Below are 15,568 nucleotides of genomic sequence, written 5' to 3'. Positions count from 1 at the left end.
AACGCAAATTAAGTATTTTGCTATTTTTTTCTCCTTATCTTTCTTAAAATGTAATGATAATAATAGCTGTCACCACACAGGGCATAGCTCAAAAAGCACCAAAACTAAAGTTCAGAAAGACTCATCTAATTTTAATTATACATCAGGCAAATGGGGGCATGAAGTCAACTATTCAGTTAATTAAGTGACTAAAATAAGTGCTTCCTGGAGGGTATAGGGTATCTGTTAAAATCATGATAAAATGGAGAAGGAAATGGCAACCCACTCCAGTATTCTTGCCTGGAAAATTCCATGCACAGAGGAGCCTGGCAGGCTGAAGTCCCTGGGTTACATGACTGAGCACGCGTGCATGAAGGTGGAGGGAGATGGGTTGGTAGCAGTAAACTGGTAGAACTAAAAAAGACAACAACAACACAGACCTAGTGAATCACAATAAAATATAAACCTAGAGAATCAATCTCTCTCTTTCTCTCTCATACACACACACACACACACACACACACACACACGGCCCTCCAAAAAAAGAAATACACAGGAATCTGGAGAACATAAGTGATCAAAATAATACTGGGTTGACCAAAAAGTTCCTTTGGTTTTTAAGTACAAATAAAAAAGATCAACTTTTCATTTTCACCAAGGATTTTATTGAAGTATTCACGTTTTGTTCCACTACTTTCTGCCATTTTTCAGGCAACCTGTTAATTCCATCTTCCCCAAACTTTTTTATCTTGAGTAGAGAACTGTTCCAGGTACCTTTTACAGTCTTCCAAGGAACTGAAATGTTTTTCTTTCATTAAGAGAATTTTATAAAGACTGAAACAAATGGAAATCTAAAGGTGCAATGTCTGCTGAATATGGCACATAAAGCAGAACTTCCCAGTCAAGTTGTAAGAGTTTTCGCCTGGTCACCAAAGAAAACATGGTCCTGCACTATCCTTATGGAAGATGACGTGTTTTCTGCTGGCTACTTCCAGATGTCTTTTTTGAGTAATGCCTTCAGTTGGTCTAACTGGGAGCAGTACTTGTTGGAATTAACCATTCAGTTTTTCAGAAGGAGCTCATAATAGAGAACTCCCTTCCAATCCCACCACAGGCTGGCCTTTGGTGTGGTTGGTGGCGGTCATTTCACTGGTCCCATGATCTCTTCTGTTCCGCAGTATTGTACAGGATCCACTTTTCATTACCCATCTCACTTTGTTTTAAAACGGGACGTTTTTGAACCTCCCTGGTGATACAATGGATAAGAATCCACCTACCCATGCAGGGGACATGGCTTCGATCCCTGGATCGGGAAGATCCTACATGCCGTGGAGCAACTAAGTCCCTGCCCCACAGCTACTGAGCCTGAGAGCCACAACTACTAAGGAGCTGCACCTCCTGAAGCCGGACACCTAGGGCCTGCGCTCTGCATGAGGAGAAGCCGCCTCAGTGACAAGCCTGAGCTCCGCAAGAAGGGGGCTCCCACTCGGGGCAACTAGAGAAAGCCCGCACACGGGAAGGAGGACCCAGCGCAACCAAAAACTAATAAATCAATTTAAAAAATAATAATTGATCAATCAAAAATGGAATGTTTCTGTTATGCTTCAGTAGAGAACCACAGGAAGAAATAGTCAAGGAGGTTTTTCCACTTAACTTATGTGGAACTCAAACATCAAGTGATGACCTTAACCAAGCTGGTGCAAATGATATTCAATGTTCGATGTGGATATTTCATGTGTGTTGACTCTCTCTCATGTGGTATTAACACTGATTCTTCTCAAAGTCTCAATATGATTTCTATCAACTTCAACAGGTCTACCTGATCATGGACCATCATCCAGAGAGAAATCTTTAGTACAAAACTTCAAAAACCATTTTTGACAATTTCCATCGGTCACAGCACACCTCCACACACTGTACTAATCCTTTTTTTGTTTCAGTTGCGTTTTTACCTTTCTTGAAACAAGAAAGCATAATATGCCAAAAATGATGCTTTTTTCCTTCCATCTTCAATATTAAAAATGGCTACAGAAAAATTAATCAGTTTTGATACAATTTTTTAATGCACACTGATATGACAACTGTCATACTACAATCTAACAAAACTGTTTCAAATTAAGTTAAAGACAGCTAAGCACTATTAGAGCCAGTTTACAGAAAAAGTAGAGCCAGCCTAATAATTTGAACTGAGTCATTTCTGTATCTGCCTAAGAAGCAAGAACCACTGTAACAGCTCTTCGCATACCATTAAGTCTCCTCCAGAGAAATCCCTCTGGGGCATCAGTTTCCTCATCTGAGCAATAACCCCATTCAACTGTATGATTTCTCAATTCTATTCTAATTTTGAGTGTTCTAAATTAAATTAGATTAACAATAGAAATTAACTAAATTGCTGTTAATGTCTAGATAACATACAGACATGTAAAGATATGAATGTTTAAATAAGCAATATGTAAGTTACTCAAACACATGTTATCAATCTTTTAAAATCTAAGAAAGAATTAACAGTTTTTGATATGTCACCCTTAAAAGTCTTTGTTGTTCTGGTAATACGACACAAAAACTGAGAAAAACCAAACAATACCTCAATGAAAACAAAAATTATTTTATATTCCAGGTTCCTTTTCTTTAAAATGAAAGAAGAGAAATGCAACAAAATCATGGTCTATGAAACAAACTGTAACTAAAGAGGATATTTTAAATTATTTCCACAAATGCCCAAAGCAATTTGAGCTTTCTAAAATGTGTTACCCTGTTGAACCAGAGTACTTTAGCTTTATAAAAGCTTTCTTGAAGTTTGCCACAAAATTTCAAAATAACTACCTTTTCTTCAGTGGAAATAAATGATGGTACTGTGACATTTGTCCTGAAAACTTTACAGTATTCAAACAACCTAATCTTTCTATTGTAAGTATTCTGTTTTTTTTTTTTTTCTTCTCTTGGTTCTATAAGCAAAAAATCAAGTAAAAAATAAGCTCATTTTTTGGACTTATTTGGTTCTACAATTAAAACAAAATTTAGTCTCTAAATGAGTATTTTTAAACATACTCATTTTACAATTTTCAACTGATGCTTAAAATAATACTTGAAATAAAAATTGGCAATAAATTTAAGTCTCTGCATAAAGATTCCTTACTAATTGTATTATTCATGTAGATTTGAAAGGTACATACATTCCAGTTCAAGCTGATCGTACATGAAAAGTCACAACCTTTGCTAGCACTGCCACCTGCTGTTGATTCTAAATCATTTTCCAGCAAATATAAATTGAAATAAAAATAAATGGAATAGCATGGACAAATTGGTCTGGAAAGCAAACATGGAAGGATTTTAAATACAATTTGTGTGCAAGCCACTGATAAAGTTTTTCTAACAAAGTGATATCTACATTGTAATAAGCCGCTTACTATGAAAGAGCAGCATTGTATATGACTGAAAAGACCCTTGAACCTTTTTCATTAGTTGCATTTGATTGAGGTATATTTGCTTTTAAATTTTTTATTGAAGTATAGTTGTCATACAATATAATATCAGTTTCAGGTTTACAACACAGTGATGTGACATTTATATACACCACAAACTAAGCACCATAAGTCTAGTAATCATTTGCCACACTGAAGTATATTTTTCACAAGAGCATTAATTATGTGACAAAAAAAGAGGGAATTCAGTACCAAAAAAAAGAAAGTATTAAAGCTTTTTCAGAAAGAATTAGGTGATTTTCTTTCCATTGAGCAAACAAGCCTAAAAAATGAGAAATAAGCATATATGTACAAGGTATACACAAAAATCAGTGAATCTAGTTGAAGCATATACAGAATATCATTTTCCTATCCTTTCTTTCTGATGTTTATAAAGTTTCTAAATAAAAAGTTGGAGAAAAAATATAATGCATTGATACTTTTGATCTGTTTTACCAGTGCAGCTAAATTTCAAGGAATTTAAGAGAACACTGAGCTTGTATTTGACAAATTTAATATGTATTTTAAAGTCTGAGAAAGGCTGAAATAATACTGAGGCTTTCGCTTTTTCTCATTCTGGAGAAACATGATTTAGAGCAACCTTGGTCTTATGGGAGTTGGCCAGTTGTACAGTTGGAGCGGTGACCTAATACTCCCTCTTGGGTGAAACAGGAGCAAAGTGCATAAAAGAACATAAGTATACTCAATACTTTTTCCTTTCAAAATTTAACAGCTTTAAAATTGTTACTTTAAAGCTTTATCAGCATCCTTCCATTTTCCGTGTCTATCAAATATTAAAAAAACAGAACCAAGACCTTTTTCAAAATATATGCATGAGAATTTTATTATTAAAACTACAGAAAACTCATTTTAAAGCTGCTTATATTTTACCAAGAAATCTAACATCTGCATAATAAACAGCTTCGGATTGTCTGAAGTCTTTATGGATTTCCCCACTCACTTTCCTTATCCATGTGTGTGTGTGTGTGTGTGTGTGTGTGTGTGTGTGTTCAGTCATGTCCAACTCTTTGCAACCCCATGGACTGTAACCCGCCAGGCTCCTTTATCCATGGAATTTTCCAGGCAAGAATACTGGAGTGGGTTGCCATTTTCCCCTCCAAGGGATCTTCCCAACCCAGGGATCGAACCTGCAACTCTTGCATTTCCTGCAGTGGCAGGTAGATTCTTCAACACTGTGCCACCTGGGAAGCCCTCCCTCATCCATAGAGTTTTAAAATCTTTGATCCCAGAAGGTCATAGTCTATAGGACAGTGCTTCTCTCTTCTTGAAGTTAAGAAAGGATGGTTCGGTATCTTTTTGTAAAGTGGCAACATACAAATTTAACGGTTATGGGGCTGCCATTGGGAACAAAATGCATTGAAAAGCAAAAAGAAATGCCCACATGCAAAGAGAAAATAAGAAAAGGCAAGTACAATTTTTTTTTCAAAAAAAAAAAAAAAAAGAAGCAGCAGCAAACACAGAAGGAGAGACAGGGAGTGAAGCCTGGCAGCCTTCTAGTCCATGAGCCTAGCAGTCCTTCCTTCCACGACCTCTCCCATATCCATACAATCCCCTTCACAAAGGGGCCTTTGACTACTTTGCTATGTGATTCTGTTTCTTGAAGCCAAAAGCCTTGACTCCAACAAGTCCAAAGAAAATTCTTGGAAATTTTTGACACAGGAGAAAAATTTGAACACTGAAAAACTAAAAGATGTGGATGGATGTTGTCCATGAAATACAATTTTAGAGACAAGTACTATCCATTAAAAAAAACTGTAGTATTGACCTAGAGGAGAGTCCACACATCAGAAATTCAATGGTTTCTGTGGTAGATGGTATTATTTATTCAAAACATTCACTCCTCCTTATAAGTTCCCTCTGTAATGACTCTACTTACATAAGAAGTATAATTCCTGCCACCACAATCTCAGGCTTGATCATGGAACTTGCTTTGTACAACAATCCAAAGTAAGCCCAAGGAACTTGTGCCATTGTCAAGCAGAAACCTGAATGGCGTGGTGTGGTTTCACCGAGCTTTCCTTTCTCTCTGACCAGACCAGAAACACCAACAACATGAGGTTGTATTACAATAATGTGAGGATGTGTTACACGTCAACCTGCAATAGACATGGAACATGAACAAGAAATACACCCACACTGTTGTAAGTCACAGGAATTCAGGAGTTGATTGGTACCACAGTATAACCTGGGCAAAGCTGCCAGTGCAGGTCTCAGAGTCCCATTATAAATAAAGCCAATGGCTAAGAAAGCAAACATTTAATTCTGAAGTTCATTTAAATATTGCTAAAAGGTCACATCTGAAATGTCTTCAGTTTTAAAGCTATCACAGTGCTGAATGATTTTAAGGCTCTTTGTATAGAACACTTGGGGCTTCCCAGGTGGCACAGTGGTAAGGAATCTGCTTGCCCATGCAGCAGGAGACCCACGAGATGCGGGTTCAATCCCTGGATCAGGAAGATCCCCTGGAGTAGGAAATGGCAACCCGCTCCAGTATTCTTGCCTGGAAAAGCCAAGGGAGCCTAGCGGGCTCCAGTCCATGAGGTCACAAAGAGTTGAAAATAACTGCACACACACATATACAGAATAATTACCAAAGAATAGATTTATTATGTTATCCATGTTTCTAAAAATTGTCAACAGATTTATCAATAAGATATATTTTTTCTTAATATATATTTCAGAGATATTCTAATTTTAACATGTACACTAAATACTGAATATTTTGACATTTTAAAACAATGTGTCAGTTGAGAAAATGTTTTAACAAAATTTTATTTTCTCCTTCTATAATTATGAATATCTGATTCCAAGGATTTCTCCCAAATAGTATAAACCAAAAGCAACTGTTAACACCACTCTTATTTTATTGGTCATTTTATAATACCTGAAGTCTTACATGATCCAGACATTAATTCTGCTTTAAGTATCTTTTTCTGAAAAAAATATGCCTTATTTAATACTTTGATGGAAAATGTTATCAAATAATTGTAAAATTAAATATGAAACTAATTCTATACATGTCACCACTAAGACTAGTTCTGTGGCCTTAGGGAAGTCATTCAACTTCTCTAGTTGGACCTGACTAAGCAACTAAGCATACAAGCCAGCAGAAAGGCTTAGAAAAACAAGGAGAATGATCTCTGCCAACTGCACAGAGTATGAATCAAATGATGCTATAAATCCTTGCTCAACCTAAAGGAAAGGCCGCATGGTCACAACAAAAGAAGCAGAATAGTTACATATACTTTTCATAAACCTTAGAATGAAGAATAAATTGTTGAAGAATCAACTAGTGTGGGACACCCTTCTATTTCTCCACTAACCCCACTATTTAACCACAATAAACTAACTGGATTAATGAGAGAAATTTCTCATACAATTCACTTGTTTATTCTAGGTGATAATTTGATAAACACTCTCCATTTCAAGTACCAAATAATGTCTTAAAGAAAAAGACATTAAGGAATAACTCCAAAGTGTTTTAAGTTACATATGCCAGTATTTCTTTAACTTTTTCTCATTTACCCATCTAATCTGTACAACAAGTTTATGAGGAAGACACTATTAATCAATCCATTATCCAGATAAAATAACTGAGGCACAGATTAAATTACTGGCTTAAACTCACAGCTCAAAGTAACAAGAGTCAGGTTATGAATCAAGGCAGGCAGTATTAGATTAACCTCCACTTCAACCAGATATTACATACTTCTATAAGTGAAGTAAAAAGAATTTGGGAAATAAATGAAATGTAGTAGTGCCAATAAAATAATAAGCTATTATTTCATTAGTTCACATTAAGAATGTCTTTTGATTAATGACATTCACTTGAATTATTGAAATTCCATATTGGTAGAATTATGTGATTCATCAACTAATACAAATGCTATTCACCTAAATGCATAACTTCCATTGCTACAATTTATTTCTTTCATCACTACTGATGAATCACTTTGGAAAAATCCATTTTGTTTCTTTACTGGGGCTGAGAAATTTTAACCTGTGAAATACACTGTGTCCTTGGTAACAAAAAGGTTAAGTTGGAAAAGTTAAGATCAAGAACAAATAAAACATATGGTCAATGTAACACTAAAAATAACAGCTATTGCACCTAGAACAGATCTGTGATACCACACAGTAGTCTGCAAGATACCCCAAATTGTATATATAGTAAACATCTATTGTATCTTTTTGAGAACCAATCTGTAAAAATGACAATGTAAACAAAAAGCCCCAGAAGTATCAATGCTGTGAAAATGACTATACTACCAAATGCAATCTATAGATTGAATGCAACCCCTATCAAATAACCAATGGCATTTTTCACAGAACTAGAACAAAAAGCTTCACAACTCATATGGCAACACAAAAGATCCCAAACAGTCAAAGCAATCCTGAGAAAGAAGAATGGAGCTGAAGGAATGCACCTTCCTGACTCAAACTATACTACAAAGCTATAGCAATGAAGATCGTATGATACTGGCACAAAAACAGGAATATAGATCAATGGAACAAGATAAAAAGCCCAGAGATAAACCAATGCACCTATGGGCAGCTAATCTTTGACAAACAAGGCAAGAATATACAATGGGGAAAAGACAGTCTCTTCAATAAGTGGTGCTGAGAACACTAGACAGCTATGTATAAAAGAATGAAATTAGAACACTTCCTTACACTATACACAAAAATAAGCTCAAAATGGACAAAAGACTTAAATATAAGACCAGAAACTGTAAAACTCTTTGAGAAAAACACAGGCAGAACTCTTTATAACATAAATCACAGCAAGATCATCCATGACTCACCTCCTAGAGTATTGGAAATAAAAGCAAAAATAAACAAGTGGGACCTAAGTAAACTTTAAAAGGTTATGTGCAGCAAAGGAAACTAAAATCAAGGTGAAAAAACAACATACAGAATGGTAAAAAATATTAGGAAATGAAACAACTGACAAAGGGTTAATTTTCAAGATATACAAGCAGCTCATGCAACTCAATGTCAGAAAAACAAACAACCCAAGAAAAAAGGTGGGCACAAGACCTAAAGAGACATTTCTCCAAAGACATACAGATGGCTAACAAACACATGAAAACATCACTCATTATTAGAGAAATGACAAGTCAAATCAAAACTACAATGAGATATCACCTCACACCAGTGAGAATGACCATCATCAAAAAATCTACAAACAGTAAACGCTGGAGAAGGTGTGGAGAAAAGGGAACCCTCTTGCACTGTTTCTGGAAATGTACAGTGACACAGCCACCATGGAGAACAGCAGGAAGATTCCCTAAAAAACAAGGAATAACGCTACCGTATGATGCAACAACCCCACTGCTGGGCATGTACCCTGAGAAAAGCATAGCTGAAAAAGACGCCTGCACCCCAGTGCTCACTGCAGCGCTATTTACAACAGCAACTGAGATGTCCACTGAAAGATGAGTGGATCAAGGAGCTGTGGAATACAGTAACAGAGTATTATTCAGCCATGAAAAAGAATGCATGTCAGTCAGTGCTGATGAGGCAGATGGACCTAGAGTCTATTATACCAAGTGAAGTAATTCAGAAAGAGAAAAATACATATTATATTTTAATGCATATACATGGAATCTAGAGAGACGGTACTCATGATCCTATTCGCAGGCAGCAGTGGAGATACATAGAGAACAGACTTGCGGACATGGTGGGGATGTGGAAAGGAGAGGGTGGGACGAAGGGAGAGATAACATGGAAACACATATAAAACAGACAGCCAGTGGGAATTTGCTGCATGACTGAGGGAACTCAAACTGGGGCTCTGTGACAACTTCGAGGGATGGTTTGGGGTAGGAGGTAGGAGGGAGATTCAAGAGGGGGAGGACATATGTATACCTATGTCTGATCCATGCTGATGTGATGGCGAAAACCAATATAATATTGTAAAGCAACTATTCTTCAATTAAAAATAAATACATTAAAAAAAGAAAAATCCCATGGAATGATCTATGTAAATGTATGACAACTCTGCAAATACCAGTGAAAGAAACACACCTTAGATTGAGATTTGAATGCTAATGACAATTTCTTGCCAGCTATTACTTTATACAAGAAGCTATCCCATTGAAACAGAGAAATTTGAACTTGTGATTTGAGAAATCATTCACTAGCTGCAAAAAAATACATTTTTCCAAATTTAAATTATATGTAAAACCTTCAAGGAAAAAAATCACAAGATTCAGTTTAAATTAAATAACTTACATTTGATATATTCAAATAGCTTAGAACTTTTAAATTTAAAGAAACACACACAAAAGAAAAAAAAAAACAAAAAACCCTGTCTCCAATATCAGAGAAAGGTGACAAAAATCCATTACTTTCAGGAGAAAAGAGTCAACCATTTCCAAGGAGACTATTTGACTCTTTAGAAGAACTAATTTTCCAGAATTGAGCCAGTGTTTTTATGACTGGTCCATTATGAAAAAGATCTTATGCATTTTGTCCAATTTTTCAAATGAGAAAATTCACACAGATTAAATATAAAAGAACCTCTATATTTTTACATCTAAATTTGCTCAAATTGTCAACAGAGATTTGTTTTTATCAATATACCACAGGAAAATGATTTCTCAAAAGAACTTTCCTTGGTACTATAAACTACATAAAACAAATAGCAACTGAGATATCACTATATCTTAGCTTTCAAGAAGACTGATCAAGATCACATACTTTCTTTTTCCAGAATATATCTCTTGCTATTCTAATAATAGCAATAATCCCAAGAGGGTATCCATACACATTTCCAAGTTTCAGTAATAGTCAAAGTATTAAGTAACTATTTCAGGATAATGCACAATCCAAAACCGTCTTTGGCCAGTACACCTCTTCAAAGAGATACTGTAATTGCTTCACTCTGCCTTCAATGAACTATCCGTAATGAAAGTTGCTTTTTAGGCTTAACCTAGAGCTGCACCCTATGGGAAATGATGGGTCTTTGTAAAAATGTGTTACCGTTTACTAATAAGGATGTGGAAGCAGCACAACTGATGAACCAGCAAATCTGCTCTGACTAATTTGGGCTTTGCTGAATGAATTTGAATATCATCAAAATACATTATCCTTATCCATAACCTGCTTCCTATGATTCGCTCTATCTCCACACTCATTTCAAAAGTAACTTTAAGCACTTCAATATTTTACATACCTGTGCTAGTCCTATGGCATTATATAAAACAGGACTTTTTTTTTTTCCCTAAAGGATAAAAATGAAGCTTGCTATAGAAAAAAGTTACCAGGTGACTATTGTGGACCTGGAGAAAAACAAGAACATTTATATAGCAATATTTACATTTGAAAACATATAATAAATAAGAATTTCTCACTTAAATAATAGAAAATTACTTGAATATTTACCAACTAACCACCAGGAAACCATGAACGAGTAGGTTAAAATTCTTTTACCAGTAACAGATTGCTTTATCTTGAACACACCTTCCCTCCCTCCTGCCCTCTCCCTCTCTTCTTTCCGTTCTTTTCTCCCTTCTTGGGTCATTCATGAATATATTTCACTTCTACTAAGAGTCCTTCCTTTCTTTTCTTCCTTCTTGAGGCATTCATGAATTTATTTAACTTCTACTGGTGGCTTCTACTGTAGAGAGATGGTAACGTGTCTCTCTACAATGCAGGAGATCTGGGTTTCATCCTTGGATCGGGAAGATTCCCTGGAGAAGGAAATGGCAACCCACTCCAGCACTCTTGCCTAGAAAATCCCATGGACAGAGGAGCCTGGTGTCCATGGGGTGGCAAAGAGTCGGACACGACTGAGCGACTTCACTCACAAGAGTATAACACATGCCAGGCATTATGGTTGAAAAGTATGAAAAGATAGACAGGAGAGTTGTTCCCCAAAGAAGCTCCTAATCTTTTGAGTGTCAGAAAAAGAGAAATACCTATACTACAAATTATTATGAAAAAGGTTTATTCAGAGTGCTTTAGAACCAACCAAGTGAATATAATTTGAGTGCCATGGGATGGTGACACATGAACTTAGTTCTGAAAATCAAGTAGGAATTACTCAAGAACAGGTTGTACGAGTGAGGAGGTCAAGTGAGGAAGGTGTTTCGAAGAATGAAATAGAAGGAGCTGACATGCCACAGTGTCTGTAATAACTGGTGGCACTTGTGGTAAAGAACCTGCCTGCTGATGCAGGAGACAAGAGCCATGGGTTTGATCCCTGGGTCAGGAAGATCCCCTGGAGGAGGGCACATGATTGAAATGACTTAACACACACACACACACACACACACACACACGTAGAAAATGAGAGTAGTGGAGCTCCCCAAAGCTGGGTACATAAGACAAATACAAGAGTACAGGAAGAAAACACTAGAACTTTTCTCACAATTATTCTTACCACCTTCTTTTCCCAAAATTATCTTTTTGTACATACTATATACTGTATACAATATTTTAGAATGTTAAACATTGTACATGTATATAATTTATAAATAAATAAATTTTAGATATATGTCCTTCAAAATGTAATTGATGGTATTGCGATTAAATAAAAAGAAAGAACTCATATTCTACATAGTCTTGAAAGTGATGTACAGTTATAAAGTACTTAAAGCAAATGAACAACTGAATTTTAAAAGATCACTCTTTAGCTGTAACCTAGGAGATAAATTAGAAGAGATCTGAGACAAGAAAAGTAGCAGGGAAGCCTCTGCAGTAATCCCAGAGAGAAGGTCTTAAACAATGATGGTGCCACAGTGGGAAAGCCAAAGAGGCGGCAGAACTGCTTATAAGGAAAAAAGATTATCAAGTATAAATCAGACTGACTTACGTCACTCATTAGATTTTGGTGCAACACAATTCCATAAAGACAATTTATACATTCTTCCAAAAGCAGGCTCACAAATCAAGTTATAAGTTACTATTATTCTATTTGCAATCATTAAAGATGAAACTATATTCTGATTTCAGGACTAGGACCAATCCTTGAAAAGCAATATGATCACTGTTCTAGCTATTTCACTCCAGTTTCTGTCATATATGGTAAATTAAAATCTTGGTCACTGAATATGGGAGAAAAAGAAGGAAGGAGGGGGTTGGCACAGGTGAGGATGAAATATACTGGCTGAGATTAAAGTAAGAGGCTAAGACCAGTGTCCGATCATGCCCTGGCCTCCCAACAGTGATGGAACAAAGATAGTATCGTGTTTGTTTTTCTCTTTCTGCTTCACCAGGTTCCATAGGCCAGGGACTTTTCAATGAATCTGCCTCCAAATATATCACAGACTTGTTAGCTGAGTAAAACAGAAACCATACAAAAGAGGATGAATGATGACCTATAACTTAGGCAGTCATTGTTGTTCATTCACTAAGTCGTGTCTGACTCTCTGTGACCCCACGGACTGTAGCCCACCTCTGTCCATGGAATTTCCCAGGCAAGAATACTGGAGTGGGTTGCCATTTCCTCCTCCAGAGCATCTTCCTGACCCAGGGATCAAACCCACATTTCCTGCTTAGCAGGTAGATGGTTTACTGCTAAGCCACCAGGGAACCCCATGACTTAGGTTTAAGTTCTATCTATTGGGGTCTAAAGTTCAATTTTTTAAAAATACCTACATTTTGCATAACTTAAGTATAATATTACTTACTCCATCAACATTCTAAGAACTCCTTATTTTTTGGATGAATGAATGAATGTTTAAATTTTACTGCAGATCAAAGTGCCTGGTCTTACCTAAAATGTATCATGCTGATGATCCAGTCGCCAGTAAAGTTCCCTGTGATAAACGGAAGATGTTTTCACTCACAGCATGTAACTTTTTAACTAGGACAATACGGGATATTATAAGAGCGATCCCTAGTTACATTTTATAATTTCTTATCCTGCATTGTAAGTATTTCACATGGCCTTCAGTGGCATATCTTCTCAAAGTACTCTATAGTTTCCCCACAATTCTATTGGTCATATTTATTTCAGAACAGACTAGACAGTATAATGGCAATAGATGAATCTGCAAGGATTTTTCACAAGAACTTCAAATATTAGAAACTGTTTTTAACATTAATGTGTGAAGCATTAATGTCAAAGCCACTCGTTAATACTGAAAGTAGGTTTTCCATCCTAAAAATATGTAAGTACTTTTTGGAATTAAAAACTCTGGAAATTTACTGGGTTGAGACCGACAGTTCAGATCAGAGAATAAAAACAAAATGCCATCCCACAGATTCAAAAAGTATTTATTAATCAGTTTAAAGTTCATTCCTCTTTTTAATGTATTCTGAGAATATTGAAGCAATCAGCATTATATTATTGTTGTAATGGTAGCTCAGGAGGCGACAGAAATCCTCTTGGGGAGACTGAAATCAGACAAGCTGGAGACCGCTGACAGGGCCCAGCAGGGGTACTTTGTTTAGAAATAACAGGATAGGTGCCCTCCAATCATAGTAAAGTCATCGCCGTTTCTCATGCCAAAATTCCAGATTTACTTCTGAACTAACCCTGCACAGGGCTCAAGAAAACAGAAAATATTCACCTCCAGCAATAAATTAACTGACATGTGAGCACATAACATGTGGCTTTAAATATAGCACTATATTACCCATCTTCCATAGAGACAGAATGGACTCTGATTCATAGAGCAGGTAACAGACCTAAGGCTCTCAATCATGGCTGAAGGAATTTACGTGCACTGCAGACACTCACTCTCCTCAGAAGGTCATCTCTGCACAGCCTGGGAAATAATCCCTGCCAGCCGATTTGCAAACTGCCTGAGGCATCGCTCCTGAGAGACATAACTCCTCTTCTTTCAAGGCTAGAGGTCAGAGCCATGATCACAGCTCAGTCAAATTTAAAGGAAAAAGTATCTGGGGTCAAAAATATCCTAAGGAAAAATAGAAGACTAAAACTGACAAAATATATTGTGCCCCTCTGAGCTTTAGTATGACGATGGAAAAAATCTGCTGCAGAATATTAAGTTTAGATTTTTTTTATCTGACAGCTTCAAAATAACTAAAACTGAATACAGAATCTGATGAATGTCATGCTGCAATCAGTTTCGAGGACATTTTTAAATGCTACACACCCATTTAAATCCTCATCAGCCTAGACATTCCAAAAAAGTAAAATAAAATCAAGTGTAAGAGACTTAAACATGAAATGTGAGCAGCAGCTCAATGATTAAATTACTGCATCAATTAACTTGAGTACACAGATAGAAGGCTGCTCTTTCAAGCAATGTTAATTCTCCTCTGATCAGACAAGACCTCCTCACGTCATGCTTGTCGCTTCATAAAACTCAATGTACACAGCAAAAAGGCAGAGACAATTTGTAAATAAGAACAAACTGCTCCTTGCGAATTCTCTATAAAATACAAAAATTGATGTTTGTGTAAAAAAAAAAGTCATTTCCATACACTTCTTAAAAAATAGCCATTTCCATACACTTCTAATGGTGAAAAACTCTGAAAATTATTTTTGAAAATCATAAGACAGATGAAATTACCATTAAACTCAACAAGAGTCACTTGGTACCCATAAAAATCATAAATGAGCACATTTAAAGATTAAAGGCATTTCTGGATGTACACATCACAAAAGGGTAAAGTGCTTCATTTTGGTCATCTCTGCCAACTGCTATTACATGCTGTCATTCTCAGTAAGAGGAAATGCATTTGCAGAAGCCGAGTGAGCGCAACAGGCCTTAAATCAGACAAGCTGGGGACTGCAGACAGAGCACTGTCCACACTATGCCAACCGGGGCCCTTGAATATCAGGATTTTACGGGGTGCTTTTCTGATATATCTCTTAGCGGACTCTACTAACTCCATAAAATCTGGACTACTCACCTACTCATATCTATTAATTTTGCTCCCACTCTTTTTTAAGGTTCCAGCTTCTATCCAGGCAAAGAGAAAAGGAAGACTCCAATTTGTACTTTCATTTTTCCTGGGCCCTCAAAACTGCGTTCAGAGGTCACCTCCTCACTGTTTTCTGTATTACTCAGAACAGACTTGTTATGGCAAGGTAGCAACTTAACGCTGAAGTTGCAGGGGTTCACACCTTTTATTTATGTATGCAAAGTCCACTGCAAGTCTGGTAGCTCTCCAAAGCAGCACCC

This window comes from Muntiacus reevesi, chromosome 1 (assembly GCF_963930625.1).
Source record: "Muntiacus reevesi chromosome 1, mMunRee1.1, whole genome shotgun sequence".
Lineage (NCBI taxonomy): Eukaryota > Metazoa > Chordata > Mammalia > Artiodactyla > Cervidae > Muntiacus > Muntiacus reevesi.
Note: the sequence above shows the minus strand (reverse complement) of the source record.